This window comes from Pteronotus mesoamericanus, unplaced genomic scaffold, assembly GCF_021234165.1.
Source record: "Pteronotus mesoamericanus isolate MK-2021 breed Mesoamerican mustached bat unplaced genomic scaffold, CSHL_Meso_final scaffold_54, whole genome shotgun sequence".
NCBI classification, from domain to species: Eukaryota; Metazoa; Chordata; class Mammalia; order Chiroptera; family Mormoopidae; genus Pteronotus; species Pteronotus mesoamericanus.
This window is the reverse complement of record NW_026555321.1, coordinates 44,500,027-44,518,794: the sequence shown is the minus strand read 5'-3', so window position 1 is coordinate 44,518,794 and position 18,768 is coordinate 44,500,027. Positions and strand designations below refer to the sequence as shown.

The following is an 18,768-nucleotide window of genomic DNA, read 5'->3' as shown; positions in this document are numbered from 1 at the left end:
TTAAAACCACAATGAGATACCTCTTCACACCAATCAGAATGGCCATCATAAATAAATCAACAAACAATAGGTACGGGCAAGGTCATGGAGAAAAGGGAACCCTAGTACACTTTTGGTGGGAATGCAGACTGGTGCAGCCACTGTGGAAAGCAGTTTGGAATTTCCTCAAAAAGCTAAACATGGAACTGCCTTTTGACCCAGCGATTCCACGGCTGGGATTATACCCTAAGAATCCCAAAACGCCAATTCAAAAGAACCTATGCACCCCAATGTTCATAGCAGCACAATTTACAATAGCCAAGTGCTGGAAGCAGCCTAAGTGCCCATCAGTAGATGATTGGATCAAAAAATTATGGTACATTTACACAATGGAATACTATGGAGCAGAAAGAAAGAAAGAGCTACTACCCTTCGTGACAGTATGGATGGAATTGGAGAGCATTATTATAAGTGAAATAAACTAGGCAGTGAAAGAAAAATACCATATGATCTCACCTATAAGTGGAACCTAACCAGCAAAGCAAGCAGGCAAGGAAAATATGACCAGCAACAATGAAAGAAAGAAGACACAGACAGGGATGGGATGGAGGAAGGGAAGAGGGTAGCGGGGAGGGATAGGGGAAGGGTCAGATCAAAGAACAGATGTGAAGGACACGTGGAGGATGCCAAGGTGGAGAAAGATTGAGGGAGGGAGGTTGGGATGGGTTGGGCAGGGGAAAGTGGTGGCAGGTAAATGGGGACAAGTGTATTTGAAAAATTAGAAAAAATGAAAAAAAGAGGTTCAAAGAAACATACCTCATGTTGGAGAATGTGAATTAAAATTATTTTCTTTTCAATAATGTATCAATATACCTTTCTGCCTACATACACTGAGAGTTCAGTGGAATTATATAGATTATATTTTTATACTTTTACTTTCTGTAAAGCAGAACTATCAGCTCCCTGTAACATCTACTCCTCCCTACATAGTTCTGCTATAATGAAAAATAGTCAAACAGATCTGAGCCCTAATTAACTTATTTTGTATGCCATTAAATTTGTGATATAAGAAATATCAGAATGAACTTTAGGTATGTCTCCTTACAATATTAACAGTGTCAGTACTGACAGTATTGAAATTAATCTTGTGGTCTTAGATTGATTTATTGTGCAGGCATTTGCAGTGTCTTCCTTGGCCATAAGACAAACAGATTATCAAACTTGACCTCCATTCGTTTTTTGGTCCAGTCTGATCAAACAACAGGTACAGTCCAATGCTGAGTGGCTATGCATGATACTTAACTTCACTAAACTTTAGTTTCTTCATCTGTAAAATGGGATGATAATAGTACTTATTGTGCAAGATTGTTGGGGAAAATAATTATTCAATGCATGTGAAACCTTCTTTAAGAGTTTAATAATACTAACCACTATGATTATTAGTGGGCCTGAAATAACAGCATAAGTGAAACGTATGGACTAATATTGGATATGCTGAATTAAAGGTTTTCAAATTTAAGACCACCCCAAATCCAGTATATTCAATAATTTGTTTACTGTTTCCTTTTTTTAGTCACCAAATGTAGGAATACTTTGTCATTGTCTTAGTCCATTTAGGCTTTTATAACAAAAATACTTTAGACTGAGTGGTTTAAGCAACATAAATTTATTTCTCGGTCCTAGAGCCTGGGAAATCTAAGATAAAGACATTAGTGGATTTGTCTGTTGTGAGCCTGTTTCCTGGTTCATAGAAGACCATCTTCTGCCTGTGTTTTCACATGGCAGGAGGAACATGAGAGCGCTCTAGGGCCTCTTTTATACAGAGATTAATTCCATTACATGACCTTATCATAGGGGCCCAAAAGCCCCACTTCCTCATACCATCACATTTGGGGTTAAGCTCTTAACATAAGAGTTTTATGGGGACACATTCAGTCTGTGGCAGTCATCAAGTATATTAATAGTGTAGACATTTTTCATATATTGAAGATATATCTGGAGATACTATGCTTTAAGTGTCATGATTATTCTTGGAACATTGGAGCTTGATATTATATACCATATTTTACCAGTTTCAGGATGCCACTTAGGTAGACAAAACTTCTTGCATTATAAAAGATGTTAATATAAATTTTCTTCACTATTGACTCTTAGGATAGGTCTAGGTTGTCACCTGGTCATAGAGTTCACCCCAAAATAGAAAGGATATCTTCAGGCTCTTTTTATTTTCTAATTAGCATTAATATTATTATAAATAGTATCAGTAACCACACTTACTATGACAAGGCTACCCACATATCATAGTTTCCTTTTTTTGCCAAGGATTATTTTAACTCTGTATCCTAATATTGGTGATTTTTTGCTTAGAAGTTCCATTGAACAGAGTATATAGTTTTCTTAATAACACCAAGGAAATTTATTAATTATTAATTTTGAATAGGTAAAATATTTTAATATATGAGCTCCATTCTCAAATGATAATAAAAGTTCATAGTATTGACATCGTTGGACACCACAGCTTTGGGCTGGTGATGTGGGTGCTGGGCGTCGGGAGAATAGACACTACTATTATTCGTATATCGTATCTATATAATAACTGTGTTATATTGATCTATTTATAGATACATGATTCTATAGCAGTCAATTAAAAAACAATTTTATTGACTTTCACCAAAGCAAGAATTTAATTACCACTTTGCCAACCAGCCAAATTAGTAAGACTCCTCTTTCTTAAAACCAGATTTTATATATGATAGAGGAAGGCACATTAGCATTTTAGAGAAAAAAAGCACAAAAATAGTACTGAAGATGACTCTGAGAATGCATGAGAAAGAGAACCAGAGCACACGCCATATGGCCCTCTGACACTGAGTGGAGGCCATGCCTGACCCCATATAGCTCTTTTCTTCCCATTTGAGTGTCTGTCAATGTTTTGAAGGATACACAATGGGACCCTGTCTGTCACTTCTTATGATGGGTCAGAGTTTGTGCTTTGTCTGATTGGCCGCCTCCTCACTCTCCTGAGGGCCCAACAAAATGTAGTAAATACAATTGGTAAGTGAAAATGCTGAGGAAGAAAAAACAATTATTTTGCAGTATTTGTTGGGAATTTCAGGAGTAATAAGGAGGAGTTTAGAATAAGACCTTGTGAAATATTGAGTGCCTGTATCAGATACGAAATTCATTTCCTGAGGAGGTTAGCTGCCAGTTTTCTGCAAAAAAAGCCCTTTCAAATTAGTTCAATTATTTTAGTAATTATTTTTTAACATGTGCTAAGTGTCCACAGCATGCTGGTTCCTTCACACAATATCAGAATGCACCCATGAAAGAACTGAGCTTGCTATTGGATTTAATTAATCTCTCAAGTTAATTGCCAATATGGGCCACATTTCTTACGTGAGTAAAATTGCAATGTGAGAAAAGATAATGTCCCTCTCTCATTAAGCTGTCCATGTTAGATTTACAGGGTGACAGTGAGGCCCATTCAGGCTTAGTTTTGATAGGTTTCAGCACTGACAGCACTGAGTATGTGATGATCTGTCCTTTCATTATTAGACTCAACTCAATAGCTATTGCACAGGTACCACTAACCCTATGAGGGAGGTTTTAAAGAACTGCTCGTGGTTTGATGCTGAGCTTGTCATAATTTCCCCCCAACCCCAGTTTTCCCCCAATGTGTGAAGTTCTCCACATATGGTTCTGCCAATGTGTGGAGAATTTTAGTGCAGGGTGTTGCCTGACACCTGCCAAGAAGGACAGCCCTTGTCAACTGCAGCCTTTCCTAGAATAGGAATCAGTTAGTGACTTCTGTCCATGAGGTGAGTTTGTATATCTTACAAACTTCTCTTCACAAGGTTATATAACTGGTATGTGACCCCCCCACCCCACACACCAACTTGTGTTTGTCCAGCACTATAGACAGAGTCTTTGAAAATGAACACGGTATTGTTGACTGCCTGCAAACATTGGAAAACCATTTATGTGCCTGTTGTTTCTTCAGCGTTTGCTTCCATGAAGTCTTAGGTTGGTTTCCCTAGAAGCAGAGTTTGAGATGGGAACTGGTGTGCAGGTGGTTTATTAAGGGAGGGCTTTTGGGAAGAATCAGGAAGGAAGGAAGGGAATTAGGATAGGACAAGTGAAGCCGCTACCGAGGATATGGTTTCAGATGAAATTAGTCTGATTGCACAGGGAGCTCTGTAGTGTGGATCACACCACAGCGTCAGTCCCATCTTGAGTAGGGGTGTAGGCTTCTGCACCTCCCCTTCGCACCAGTCAGTCGTGGCTATGGGCCCTCTGTTGGGGGGGTGAGGAAGCTCTGGGTGAGAGCACTCTAGTTGCCCAAGGGCAGCTTTTTGGAGAAGATTGCCAGCAACACCTTCAGGGAGGGATAGGCTACCGAACTGGTGAAAGGGATCCCATGGGGATCTGGAGGGGCCATCGATGACCTCTGCCTAGTGCAGGGAATGCATTCTATTGAGTGATAGGGCATTAGCAGGCACAGAGGAGCACAAGTTTCCTCCATGTGACAAATACCTGTGACAGAGTCAGAATGCATTCTAACTATTAACTGTTAATTTTATGCTGTGATTCAGTTAATAAGAGACCAAAAAACTGATAGTATGAAAATTAAATAGTATGTTTTTTAGTTTTATGGAAAATGAAATTGTAGTTCTCAAATAGCTCTTCACCTGAGAAAAAGAATATGACACTTCCTCACCCCAGTGAACCTAATTAATCTCTTACCCCTCCACAGATTTTTAGTAGTATGTTGTTAATGCTTGTGAGAGTAATTAAAGGTGACAGATGGAAAACAGATTATACTGTCATGCTAAAGGAAGTGAAGTATACAACGTGTCTGGGTGCTACAAAATACACTCTCATTACATTAAATGACAGGCCCCGCCCCCCCAAAAGAAAAAAAGACAGGGCTGTACTTTGTGATGAAAACATACTATATTGCAAATGTCACTGCACAGAGAATTGTTTAGACAGACTGCAAAGATGATTGCTAAAAAATAGCAAAAGCATTAAAATATAGAACAACAACCTGTCTTTAATGAAGTTAAATTCCAACTTGTTTTCACTATGGATAAGCTATTTCACATAGAGACTTAACATATCTATGACTTCCCTTTCACCATGGACATACTCTGTGCTTGAGTTCTTTATTTGCAGACTACTTATGTTACTCCAGTACTAGATTTGCACCCCTAGATGGAAGAACTATTTTATTGTGCTGTCAACACAGGTATACTATTGTGCTTTATTTACCACTGTCGGCACACAGTACAGTCGTAAGTTACTGATCCAGGAGCCTACCTCTAAGGATGAGCATGAACGGAAGTAAAGTACTTTGGCAGAACACATTTTGCTTCTTGATGTTAACTTTGGTAACCCCACCCTAAATATGTATCGCTGATGTGTTATATTTGTAAACATTGTATAAATGGACATGTCTGACTGTATTTCTTTTCTTTAGCATCTGTTATAGGAGAAGAATTGGACAGATGCTTGGAAGCCTGGCATTTGTAACATTCCGGTAGTATATGCTGATCTGGTTACAATTTGAAATAATACAGAACATTTCTTTTTCTCTTCTGACTTTCTTGCTTATTAAAATTTGTTCCCAAATGTTCTCAATTAACTGGATATTGATGTTTCTTACTTTGAAAGCCTGATTGCAGGTACCCTGGTAATAGTTTTTTACCTTTTAATTAATGATAAGTATTGAAGAAATCAGTATAGAGCAGTCCCAGCTTTGGCTTTTAAGGGACATAGCAGTGTGGTGGAGAAATGCACATTGTAATTAAATATCAGAGTTATCAGAATTTTTAAAATAAAGGCTTTCATCATGAATTTTTTTTTTTATTTTGAAACCATGTTTATTCTATTACAGTTGTCTCAATTTCTTCCCCCTTGCCCTCCTCCTTCACCCCACCCCACCTCCTTCTCCCACAGTCAGTTCCCACTCTGTTGTCCATGTCCCACATGGGTCATTCACGCACGGTCTTTCTCTAGTCCCTTCTCCTTCTTTCCACCATTGTCCTCTTTCCCCATCCCCTCTGGTCACTTTCAGTCTGCTCCATGTTTCCATGCCTGTGGTTTATTTTGTTAGTTTATTTTGTTGAATAGATTCCACTTATAGGTAAGATTGTATGGTATTTGTCTTTCACTGACTGGCTTATTTCACTTGGTTTAATATCCTCCAGTTCCATCCATGTTGTCGCAAAAGGTAGGAATTACTTCTTTCATTATTTTTTTTTAAATGCAGATTGATTTTGTTTATTTATATTTTAAATGTCAAAATCCATTATAAAATATTAAAATATTTAAACTCATTGTAAAGTCTCAACAATTAAAACAACATGACATCAGCACAGAAATAATCAAGTAGATCAATGAAATAAAATGAGCATTCTAGAAACAAATGTATGCATCTAACACTGTAATATATGATTAAATTCATATTTCAAATCAATGAGGAAAATAAGGCTTATTCAACAAATAAGGTGCATGGACCACTATTACTTGAAATAAAACAAATATAGAGCCCTATTTCACACATTATACAAGAAATATTCCAGTGAGTTAAAAATCAATATGTAAAATCTAAGGAGTTTTTGGAGAAAATACAAAATAATATTTTTTCTTACCCTGAAGTACAATATTCAAACCCAGAAGCTATAAAGTAAAATATTGACAATACAACTATATTAAACATTTAAGACTACATAGTAATAGTCACATAAAAAAAGTTAAAGGACAAATAAAAGTTATAGGAAAGTATTTGCAACACATCTAAAAAAGGGTTAATTGTTTTTTTAGGGAAAAAAATCCTACAAACATTTAGTCAAAAAATGGATAAAGAATACCAAAAAGTCATTTAAAGCTTTTTAAAAATAATAGAAATAGGCAAGAAATATACAAAAACTGATTTCAACAAATAATAAAGTAACAATTAAAATAATGCATCATTGTCACAATCGGATTAATATGTATTAAAAATATTTGTAATATCAAGCATTGGTGACTGTCAAAGGAACTGGGTATTCATAGACTCTTTTTGATCTTCTCAAAGCAGTCCCTTTAGCATATTTTGCAGTGCTGGTTTTGTGGAGGTGTATTCTTTTGGCCTTTTTTTGTTTGGGAAACTCCTTATTTCGCCTTCCATTTTAATTGAGAGCCCTGCTGGGTATAGCAGGCTTGATTGCAGTCCTTTGCTTTTCATGACTGGGAATATTTCTTGCCATTTCTTTCTGGCTTGTAGGATTTCTGTTGAGAACTCAGCTGCTAGCTGTACCAGGGCTCCCTTATATGTTACTTCCTCTTTCTCCCTTGCTGCCTTTAGGATTCGCTGTTTGTCTTTGATATTTGCCATTTTAATGAGGATGTGTCTTGGAGTGGGCCTCATTGGGTTCCTCTTGAATGGGACCCTCTGTGCTTCCTGGGCTTGTGTGACTGTTTCTCTCCTCCAATTAGGGAAGTTTTCTATCATCACTTTTTCAAACAGGCTCTCTATCTCTTTCTCCTTTTCTCCTTCTGGTATCCCTATTATACAGATATTATTGTTTCAAGTTGTCCTGCATTTCCCTAAATACCCCTTCATCTTTTTGAGACTTTTTAATTTTCTTGCTCTTTCTGGGAGCTCTTTTCTACCTTGTCTTCCAGCTCACTGATTTGGTCCTCTGCTTCATCTAGACTGCTTTTGATTCCTTCTGCTGTGTCCTTCAATTCAGAAATTGTATTTCACTTCCTCTTGTCTCTTATTGATAGTTTCTATGTCCTTTTTCATGTGACAGTTTGCAGTAAGTTCCCCAGAGTTTCCCTGTAGTTTTTTTTTTGTAATTCTCTCTGAGCTCACTAAGCTCATTGAGCTTCCTTAAAGCCACGGTTTTGAACTCAATATCTGATAGTTTACTTGCCTCTATTTCTTTTAGTTCTCTTTCTGGGTATTCCTCCTTTCCCTTTGATTGTGATGTGTTTCTTTGTCTTCCCATTATTTGTGAGACTGTTATTTATTGCTTCTCTTTCTTAAATTGATCTGTCTTGATTTCCTGGCATTGTTGTGTGAACTTCTATGGTAGGAGACTGCTGTTTTTTCTTTCTGGGTCTGCCTCTGATGATGTCAGATGTTGACCCTGCCTGTGCTTAGGCAGTCTATTCGAGACTTCCAGTAATCTACTCTGTGTGGCTGTCTCCTTCAGTTGTTAATCTAGTCCTTCTGCACTCAGCAGGCTGGCTTAGACACCACAGGGTGGGGCATAATCCCTCCTGAGGGCCGGATAATTGGGTTCTTTCATGCTGCTGTTGCTCAGGGGAGTGGTCTGCCTGAGCTAGATGGCTGCTGCCATATGGGGGAGAAATCAGCACTGGGATCCCACCAGCTACTTTCTCTGTTCTCTCCCCTAATCCTCCATCTCCAGTCTCTCCTCAAGTGTTTCTAGACCACTCTGTGCCCCCTTTAGCCAGGGATCTACTATCTGTGGCTGGCACTCTGTACTCAGCAGTCAGGCTTTAGCACCATCAGGCCAGGGCTGAGTCCCTCCTGGGGGCGGGGCTATTGTGTCCTCTCACGCTGTTGCCTCTCAGGGTAGTGGTCTGCCTAAGCAAGATGGCTACTGCCATTTGGGGGATGAGTTAGCACTGGGATCCTTCCAGATACTCTCTCAGTTCTCTCCTCAGAGCCTCCTTCCAGAGCCTCTTCTCAGGCATCTCTACCCCAGTCTGCCCCAACCTGTGCTGGAGAACAGGGTAAGTGGCTACAAATAAAAATGTATGCTCTGATCCTTGAAACAGTTCTTTGCATCTCCAGCTGCCTGTCTCTGGCAGAGAGCAACTCTGATGCTTTTTGCAGCTGGCTGTTATTTTTGTACTTTTTGGGCTTCTCGTGCTGTAGGCTGGAGATACCCGCTTATTGTATAGACCCTGCTCTTCTCAGGGGGATCCAACTGGTCATTTCAGTATCCTTCTGGTACTGTGCCTGTGGGTGCCCCCCAGCTTTCTTGATGCTCTACTGCACTACTTACCAGTTAGGTTATGCTAAAGCTGATTCTTCTGTATGTCCGAGGTTATAAGGCTTCTCTCTTGCTATTGTTCAGTTTTTTTTCCAGGTGATTTCTCCACAATTTAGTTGTAATTCCAGGTTGTTCCTGGGTGGAGGTCAGTGTGACTTTCACTCACTCCTCCACCATCTTTATTGTCTCATCATTAGTGTTTTGATTGACTTAAATATCAAGAAGATAAAAACTCATAGTGCTTGGTCAGTTCAATTGTTGTGTGTTAAAGTCTACTTGGAAAAGAATAAGAATTCAGCTAACTTTTAAATTAGAACAAGTTTCCCAGTCTTACAAAGGAATAACAGTTTGGTATTTCCCTTCAGGTATATATTTTTATCTTTGCAGATTGCACATGGCTATCAGTGTGCTGAATATACAGACAACTGGTATGAGTCCCATGAGAGAGACACTTTCTCTAGACTGATACAGACTCCTCTTGGGAAAATTTATATACAATAAGTTATTTATATAGAAACAAAAGGTCCATCTGCCATGCTTAGGGTTTTGTTTTTTTTTAAATGTATCACTGCAAAATGCCACAAGCAATGAAAATTGTTCTCCGTCTGACAGGGGAGGACTACAAAAAAAATAAATCCTTTCAGCCCCACCTGGTGCATTAGACCTGGAGAAAGCGATGACAGCAGAGGTGATACAGGGCAAGAGTTCAAGGGCAACCTGGAAAATGAGTAGAGTTTTGCTAAGCCATTAAGGGGATTTCAGCCCCTTTTGTTTCCTTCTTCAAGCTATAAGAAAAGGAGGACAGAGTAGGAAGTGAGCATGAGGGAAGGAGAGATTATTGGAGGTATAGGCATTTGAGGTGGGCTTAAGATTTGCTTCCAGTGATAGGTGCAGATGCTGTAAAAATTACAAAGGAAACAGTACCTAAATTAAGAATTTTTACTGTGAGTTATAAGTAGGTCTGATTTAAAAAATTAAATTTGAAATTATAAATTCATAGAAACTAGAAATGAAATGTACAGGGAGTCCCTGTGTACCCTAAATTCAGTTTCCCTCAATGTTAATATGTTGCCTAACTATAGTACAATATGAAAACCAGGAAATTGACACTAATACAATCCAAGAGCCAATTAAGGTTTCAGCATTTATACAGGTATGTGTGTGTGCGTGTGTGTGTGTGTGTGTGTGTGTGTGTGTGTGGCTTCATGAAGTCATCCGTACAATCAAGATACTTATCTTTACCATCACAAGACTCTCATTCTAATCTTTTGCAGCCACATCCTCCTTTCCCCCATCCCTAACCACTTGCAACAACTAGTCTTTTGTTGATGTCTATAATTGTCCTATTTCATGACTGTTATATAAAAGTAGCCATGCAATGTATCCATTTCAGATTTGCTTATTAAACATTGCTGAGTAATATTCCATCATATGCATATATCACAGTTTAACTATTCACCTATTGAAGTATGTTTCGATAATTTTCAGTTTTGCAGTATTACATATAAACGTCTATGAACATTCACATACAAGTTTCTGCATGAAATAAGTTTTCATTTCTCTGGGATAAATGCTTGAGAGTTCAATTGCTGGGACATTTGGTAAATCCATTTTTTAATTTCAAAAGGAACCATCAAACATTCTTTTATAATAGCAGTACCCTTTTACACTCCCACCAGCACTCTGTGAGTGATCTAGTTTCTCTGTATCCTCGCCAGCATTTGACAGTATCATTCTTTTCATTTTAGTCATTGTTAAATGTATGTAGTTTAGGGAAAGACAAGAACTCCCCATTTTTCCATTCTTAAGTTCTTTTGGCTGAACTATTAATAAAATAGAAAAAGGCCAAGTGAACAGGGAAAAAACCCCAATTTAATATGTATACATGGGAGATCATAAATCATAGTGTCAGAAATGAACCAGCCAGCTTTTTATCCTTTTTAGACAAAGGAACAATAAATATGTGAAGAATTAACAGGACAAAATGCTTAAGTTTGATGCTCATTGGCAAGAAATCTAAACAAAATTTGGGCTTGGGTAGTAAATTAATAAAGGAGTAGCAATGTTTTTTTCATAAGCTCTTCTATCTTGTATTCTTTAACTCCAGCAATAAGGGAGTCTCTCTTATCCACCCTTCTTGGATCAAGGAGGGCATCTTTCACAGGGAAGACTCATTTCCTGCATTCAGAGAGAAAAGGGAGGGTTGACATGCTCCTCTTGCAGCAGCTGCTTGTCAAGCAACTGAATTTTTAAAAAATTTGTTGCCATACAGTTGCACATATTATCATAAGATTTTTTAAAGTTTATTGATTAGAGAGAGAGAGAGAGAGAGATTTGTTGGTCCACTTATTTATGTATTCATAGGCTGCTTCTTGTATGTGTCCTGACCGGAGATTGAACCTGCCTTGGCATATTGGGATGGTGCTCTAACCAACTGAGGTGCTGGCCAGGGCTCAAGTAACTTTAATTCAAAGCATTCAAGGGGTTTAGTAGCAGCTGCTTCTCCTGCTGGGTCTGAGCCTCTCCAGCCCCTCCCACAGAAGACCTTTGCAGTCAGCCAACCCCTGTTCCACTAACTATGTGTGACTGAAAAGCAGTGATCAGAAATGCCTATATATCAGGAGAGATGTGACAGGAAGGACTCTGTGGAATGTGCTACTCAGGCATTGGAGAGGGACATACCATTAGAGAAGGATACTGCAGCCCATGTTAACAAGGAGTTTGACAAGAAGTGCAACCACACTTGGCACTGCATCGTGGAGAGGAACTGGGTAGTTATGTGGCCATGTACCCAATATTTTATCTACTTCTACCTGGGCCAAGTGGCCATTCTTCTGTTCAAGTCTGGTTAAAGACATGGCCTGCACTACACAGCCCATGATCCATCCAAAAGCAAGGACTCACTTAGATTCCAAATACTAGAGACTGAAATCTTTAGCCTTGCCTAAAGAAACATGTTGTTCTTGAATGTTTATTATGTTATTTTGTACAAGGCATTCTCTGTACTCATTTGTTGTGGTTATAAAAGAATTAGAAAAACAAAACAAAAAGTAATCAGTATGCCATTGTGAGATATCTTAGGGTGGCCTTCCCTGGGCTCCAACAGTAGTGATATCTTATGATGGTTTTTAATTGCATTTCTCTAATGACTAATGATACTGAATGGCTTTTCACATGCTTGCCACCTGCATATGCTCTTTGGTAAAATGTCTCTTATCTTTTGCTCACTTTCTAATTGGATTTTTTGGTTGTTTTTGTTTTTTTTCCTGCTGAGTTTTGATAATTTTTAAACATATTCTAGATATTAGTCCTCTGTCAGATACATAATGGGGTCAGCCCAGGACTGCATTGCTACCTGCAGATCAGGCTGCCCTTTGTGCCCTGGGGGAGGGGCTGGGGCTAGGAATCCCCACTGGGCCTCTATTGAGCTTCCCTTTTTCTGGTCCTTTAGTCAGAGGGAGCCAATTCTTCCTATCGGTGTTTTGGGGTTGCAGTCCTCTCTGGAACCCAGCCCAGGATATATGGGAGATAAAGAGAACCCAGGGGACTCACCACAGTGTTGACCCTTAAGTTCTGAAGTCCCTAGCCAGTCTACCTTCCTTTCTCCAGGTTCCAGAGTTCTTTCATTATTTCCTGTTGGGTAATTTTCAGAGCATTTAGTTGTATTTAGAGAAAAATGAATAGAGCAGAGAAAGATGAGTCCGTACCATCTTTTCCTAGAGATATTTCTAGAGATGGTAGATTTGATGTTTAAGAAGCCATTTTGTATCAAACAACAATAGTTTTCCTGGGACTGTTATCTGACAACGTGAGAGTACTGTAAGGTTTTACCTCTTAATGGTTTTACCAGTGTGTCTTAAGTGACCTTTGCATTATGGTGATCCTTAAGATTAAAAGCTTCAAGGTGATTGACCTTAATGCCAAGCTTGTAAATATTTTTACTAGTCTGGGGAAAAAGTTTTCTATGGACTCCTTGATGTACTGCCCAGATCCCCCTTCTGGAGCTAACAACTCAACAACTCATTACCCCACCTGCTGGGGATGCTGCCCACAGATAGTCCGCTCCCAAAGGCACACCTCTTCCATGAGGTGGCCCGTTTTCAGTGACTCATCACTGGAGTGTATAAAGACCTCTGCCTTCCCATCCCAAGACACAATATTCCATCTTCATTTTTCCCCAACAGTCTCCATTGAGATTTGTCTTTCTGCTAATTCTGCTTCCTTCCTTTCCTTCCAAATATGCTGATCTCTAAAACACTCCTTTAAAATATCCTTCAAGCTAAATTAGAGGAACCCAAACTGCCTCAAAAGTTATTTGCAGGTCTTCTACTGTCTTTTCTTACAATGAATTATACATTGTAAAGAGATCTAGTTCTTCTAGAACTATAGTGTTTTTTATTTATTAAATGAAATAATGGCCATACTAGATGGTAATACTATTTGTTTCTAAAATTTGGGAAAACAAAAACCTGGGATGCTATTCATTTCTTCCCAAATTTTGAAATCTCTAACCTAAGAATTGTAGCTTAGAATTCTTTTCAATTACTTGGGACCATCTGTTTTTATGGAGAGCATCATCAAACACAGCTGGTTTTGTCGATTATTGTTTCAGAAAATTTACTCAATTTTGCAATCACATCTTCTGCAGTTGCTGTTAATATTTAGTTTTTGCATGCTAAGTGTATGGTTCTTGGAACTGTGTTCTCCACATGATACACTTGTCTGAGTTTCTTTGCTTAATTTGGAGGTTTAAAACAAAAAATGTGGTAGTGGCAGTGCCATTAGCTTTAAGCTCTTTTCTTAGCCACCAGCTGATTGCAGTGTGTAAATAGTAGTTTGCACAGTACTCAGTCATATACACGTCCCACCAAGAGCTGGTTACTTTTTTCACATATCTCCTGATTTATTTCTGATAGTGCCTCTGAATTAACTATGTAGAGGTCACCTATAGTCTCTAAAGTCACTCCTCCGCTTATTCACTTAAAATTTTGTCTACTTGAATTATGGCAAACCAAGGAAGAAACTTAAATAACTCCATTGCATGTTTTAAAAAAGTTATAAAGATAATTATTTGACTCAATAAAGTCAAATATGTAAACAAAATTTTTTTTTAGACACCAGTAAATAAAATTTTTTTAAGCCTAATAAAAATGTAAATGCATTAGAAATGCTTACTGTTCTTAGAGGTAAAACTTACCTTTTCTTAAAGGTAAGTGATAAACCTAAGTCATGTTTAAATAAGACTGTTTACTATATCAGGGTCTTCTTGAAAACATTTATATGAAAGTCAGCCAGGTCTATTCTCATTCTTCTTTCTTATGGTTCAAATGGGCTAAATAAAATAGATGGTAGGGAGGGGGTTAATAAAAGTAGCCTTTAATAAAATTAAGGACATTAGTGTCTCGCAGAGGTTACTGAATACCTACTTTTTATAAAAGGCTCTAAGAAAATAACGTAACATGGTGAAATTTAATGAGAAAGTACATTCTCCAAATCTTTCACCTTTATCAGTTTAGTAATAGTCCATATGAGTGTGGGGAAGGGGATGCAGTCAAGATAGCAGAGTAGGTAATTACAAGTAAATTATTGAACAACCATCATTGAGAATCACCTGAAGATTAACAGAACAGAGTTCCTATAACTAAGGGTATAAAGAAAAAGCCACATTGAGATGGGGGGACAGAGATACAGACTGGGCAGATCTCAGACCCACAGTGTGGTGATTAATAAATGAGATGGATATCTTGGCTGTGAAGATCCCTCCTTAGGAGAGGGGGTCCCAGCCCCACAAAAGGCACCCCAACCAGGGGCACCTGTGCTAGGAAGAGATGTCCCCAGAACATCTGGCTTTGAAAGCCAGTGTGGACTACAGCTGAGAGAAAAAAAGGCTGTGGGAGACTAAGATGCTGATTTTAAAATGCTGGCTCACAAAGGCACTTGTTATTAGCTCTAGCACAGAGGCAGCTCCTTGAGAAGCATCAGGAACTAAATTGACTAACTTCAGGTCAAGGGTTGCTGTGGCTGGGGTGGAGGGAACTCTCTCTAGGGACGGAAGCACTTGCAGGTGCTATTGTTCTCTTGTTGAGCTCCCCTCCTGGCTCAGGCAGGTGCAAAGTCCTTTGCTCTCCATTAAGTTGGCTAACACTGTTTGCCCAGATCTGGTGTCTCCCTGAGACCCCACCCTACCCACCTTGCTTGTCCAGCCTGCACCTCTTCCATCAGTTCCTCCACTCAGACTTTATCTCAAATTCACAAATTTCACAAAAGTGGCAGCCAACTTCAGCTTGCATAGTATCCTCTCCCAGTGTCTCAGGGCTTGGCACAAGCAGTGACAAATTACAGATCACTTTGTAGCTCCTACCAAGTAGTCCTAAGCCTAGCACAATTGGTGGTTGACTTTGGCCCATATTAGAGCCTCTCCCAAGGGGAGCTACATTCAATACATCTGGCAGCTGGCTTCAGACAGCATGAGAGACCCACCCAGGCAGCTCCACACTGACATATTCATGGTGGACTTGAATGGCGCCAGATCCTGGCTAACTGGACGACTCCTCATCGGGCCAGCTCACATACAACAGCTTGGTGGCTGTTCTTACAGCCAGCCCTTACAGCTAGTCAGCCTAATGGACAACTCCACTCACTGATATGCCATCAGCAAATGAAGCCCAACTACAACAGGAAGGCACACACAACTGACACAGGACATCCCTGGTGTACCCGGTTTGGATGAGCAGAAAGACTGCATACCAAATACCTCATATTTAAGGCTACTCTTTAAAGCCCAGGAGATGCAGCTGATCTACCTAAGACATAGATACAAATACAGAGTGTTAGCCAAAATCAGGAGACAAAGAAACATGTCCCAAATTAAAGAATAGGACAAAACCCCAGAAAAAGAGGTAAATGAAAGAGATAAGCAATATACCATGTAAGGAGTTCAAAACATTGGATATAAGGGTGTTCAATGATCTTAGGAAAAGAATAGATGAACTCAGTGAGAACTTCAATGAAGAGATTAAAAGACATAAAAAAAATCAGAACTGAAGAATATAGAAACCGAAATGAGGAATAATTTAGAGGAAATCAACAGTAGATTAGATAAAGCAGAGGATTGAATCAGAGGTCTGAAAGACAGATAATTTAGTGGAAGACATCCAATTAGAACAGGAAAATAATTTAAAAAATTATAACAGTTTAAGGGACCTCTGGGATAGCATCAACTGTACCAATATTAGCATCACAGGTATTCCAGAAAAATAGGAGAGATATAAAGGGAATGAAAATCTATTTGAATAAATAATGACTGAAAACTTTTCTAAACTGGTGAAGGAAATACACATACAAGCCTAGGAAGCACAGAGAATCCCACATAAGATGACCCCAAAGAGGTCTGCACTGAGACACATCATAATTGAACAGAAAGAGACTCTTAAATGTACCAAGAGAAAAGCTGTTAGTTATATACAATGGAGGTCTTATAAGACTTTACACTGACTTTTAACAGAAACATTGCAGGCTAGGAGGGATTGACACAAAATATTCAAAGTGATGAAAGTCAAAAGCCAACAGTCAAGATTACCCATCAAAATTACCCTTTATAATTGAAGAAGAGATAAAAATAAGAGTTGGTGGACAAGCAAAAGCTAAAGGAGATCAATCACTACTAAAGCAGTATTACAAGCTATTTTAAAGGGGCTTCTTTAAGTATAAACAAAAAGATAAAAAATATGAGTAAGAAAATATAGGAAAGAAAAAATATCTCCCTGACAAAGGCAAACTGTAAAAGCAGTAGTTCAGCCAATTATAAAGCTGGTACAAAGGTTAAAAGACAAAAGTAGGAATATCATGTAGAAATAAAACAATAAATTAAGAGATATATACACACAAAAGAGATAAATAATGATGACAGAAACAAACATGGGGGGTGAGTAAAAAATACAGTTATTTTGAATATGTTCCAACTTAGGTGGCCAATAAACTTAAATACACTTCTATAAACATAGTTTGGCACAAATAAAACACATGGTAACCACAAACCAAAAGTCTACAAGAGATACACAAGAAATAGAGAGGAATCCAAACAAACATAGAAAGTCATCAACATGCAAGAGAAGAGCAGGAGAATAAGAAAGAAACTGAACTAAAAGCATTTATAAAACAAAGTATAAAATGGCAATAAGTATGTACTTATCAATAATTACTTTAAATGAAAATAGACTAAATGCTATAATAAAACAACAAACCGTGGGTGAATGGATAAAAAAAAATGACCCATATATATGCTTCCTAAAAGAGACTCCCTTCATATAGAAAGACACAGAGAGAAAGAAAGGGACAGGAAAAATATATTTATGCAAATGAAAATGGGAAAAAAAACTGGAATAGCAAAACTTACATCAGACCAAATAGACTTTAAATTAAAGGTTGTAACAACAGACAATGAAGCTCCTTACATAATGATAAAGGGATGAATCCAACAAGAGGATATAAGTTGGTAAACATCTATGCACCCAATGTAGGAGCACTTAAATATATACTTATATATTTAATCACAAACTTAAAGGGAGAGATTGACAGTAATACAGTCATAGTAGGGGACTTTAACATGTCACTGATGTCAATGGATAGATCATCTAGACTGGAAGTCAACGAGGAAACTGTAGCCTTAAATAACGTATTATAGATGGCTTTAATAGATATTTATAGAACATTTTATCCCTATATAGCAAAATATACATTCTTTTCAAGTACACATGGAACATTTTCTAGGATAGATCACAAAACAAGTCTCAATATATTTAAGAATATTGAAATCATATCAAGCATATTTTCTGATCACAGTGATATGAACTAGAAATCAAGTACAAAGGGAACACTTGAAAAACATATAAACACATGGAGGTCAACCAATATGTTACTAAATAATGAATGGGTTAACAATGAAATCAAGAAAGAAATCAAAAGATAATTCAGACAAATGCAAATGAAAACAATGACTAACAATTTATGGGACACAGCCAAAGCATTTTAAGAGAGAAATTCATAAAGTCGCAAACCTACCTCAAGAAAAAAGATCTCAAATAAACAGTCTAACCTTATAACAAAAAGAACTAGAAAGATAACAAAAAAATCACAAAGTGAGTAGAAAGAAGGAAACAATAAAGATCACTGTAGAAATAAATGAAATAGAGTCTAAAAAAATAGAAAAGATCAATGAAATCAAGAGTTGGTTCTTTGAGAAGGTACGCCAGTCTCATCAAGAAAAAAAGATAGAGGGCCCAAATAATTAAATTGAGAAATAAAAGAGGAAAAGTGACAATCTACACCACAGAAATGCAAAGAATAATGAGAAAATACTGCAAACTATTATATGCCAACATAATGGACAATCTGGATGAAATGGGTAAATTCCTGGAAACACAATCCTTTAAGACTGAGTCAGGAAGAAAGAGGAAAATTGAATAGACTTATTACTTACAAAATTGTATCAGTAATCATAAAACTCCCAACAAAGTACTGGACCAGATGTCTTCACAGGTGAATTTTACCAAAGAATTAATACTTACCTTCTCAAACTATTGCAAAAATTGAAGAGGAGGGGAGGCTCCCAAACTCAGTTTACAAGGACAGCATTATCCTGATAGTAAAACCAGACAAAGACACTAAAAAAAATTATAGGTTACTATACCTGATCAACATAGATGCAAAATTCTTAACAAAAATATTAGCAAACCAAATTCAGCAATGCATTAAAAAAATCATACACCATGGTCAA

General features: G+C 37.9%; 1 protein-coding gene and 1 pseudogene across 1 annotated transcript in view; both read left to right on the top strand.

Annotated features, from left to right (window-relative positions):
• FHIT (fragile histidine triad diadenosine triphosphatase) overlaps positions 1-18,768 on the top strand; it is a 1,408,108-nt gene that overhangs the window by 198,241 nt on the left and 1,191,099 nt on the right. The window lies entirely within an intron of this gene.
• LOC129088303 (dynein light chain 1, cytoplasmic-like) lies at positions 11,572-11,845 on the top strand (annotated as a pseudogene).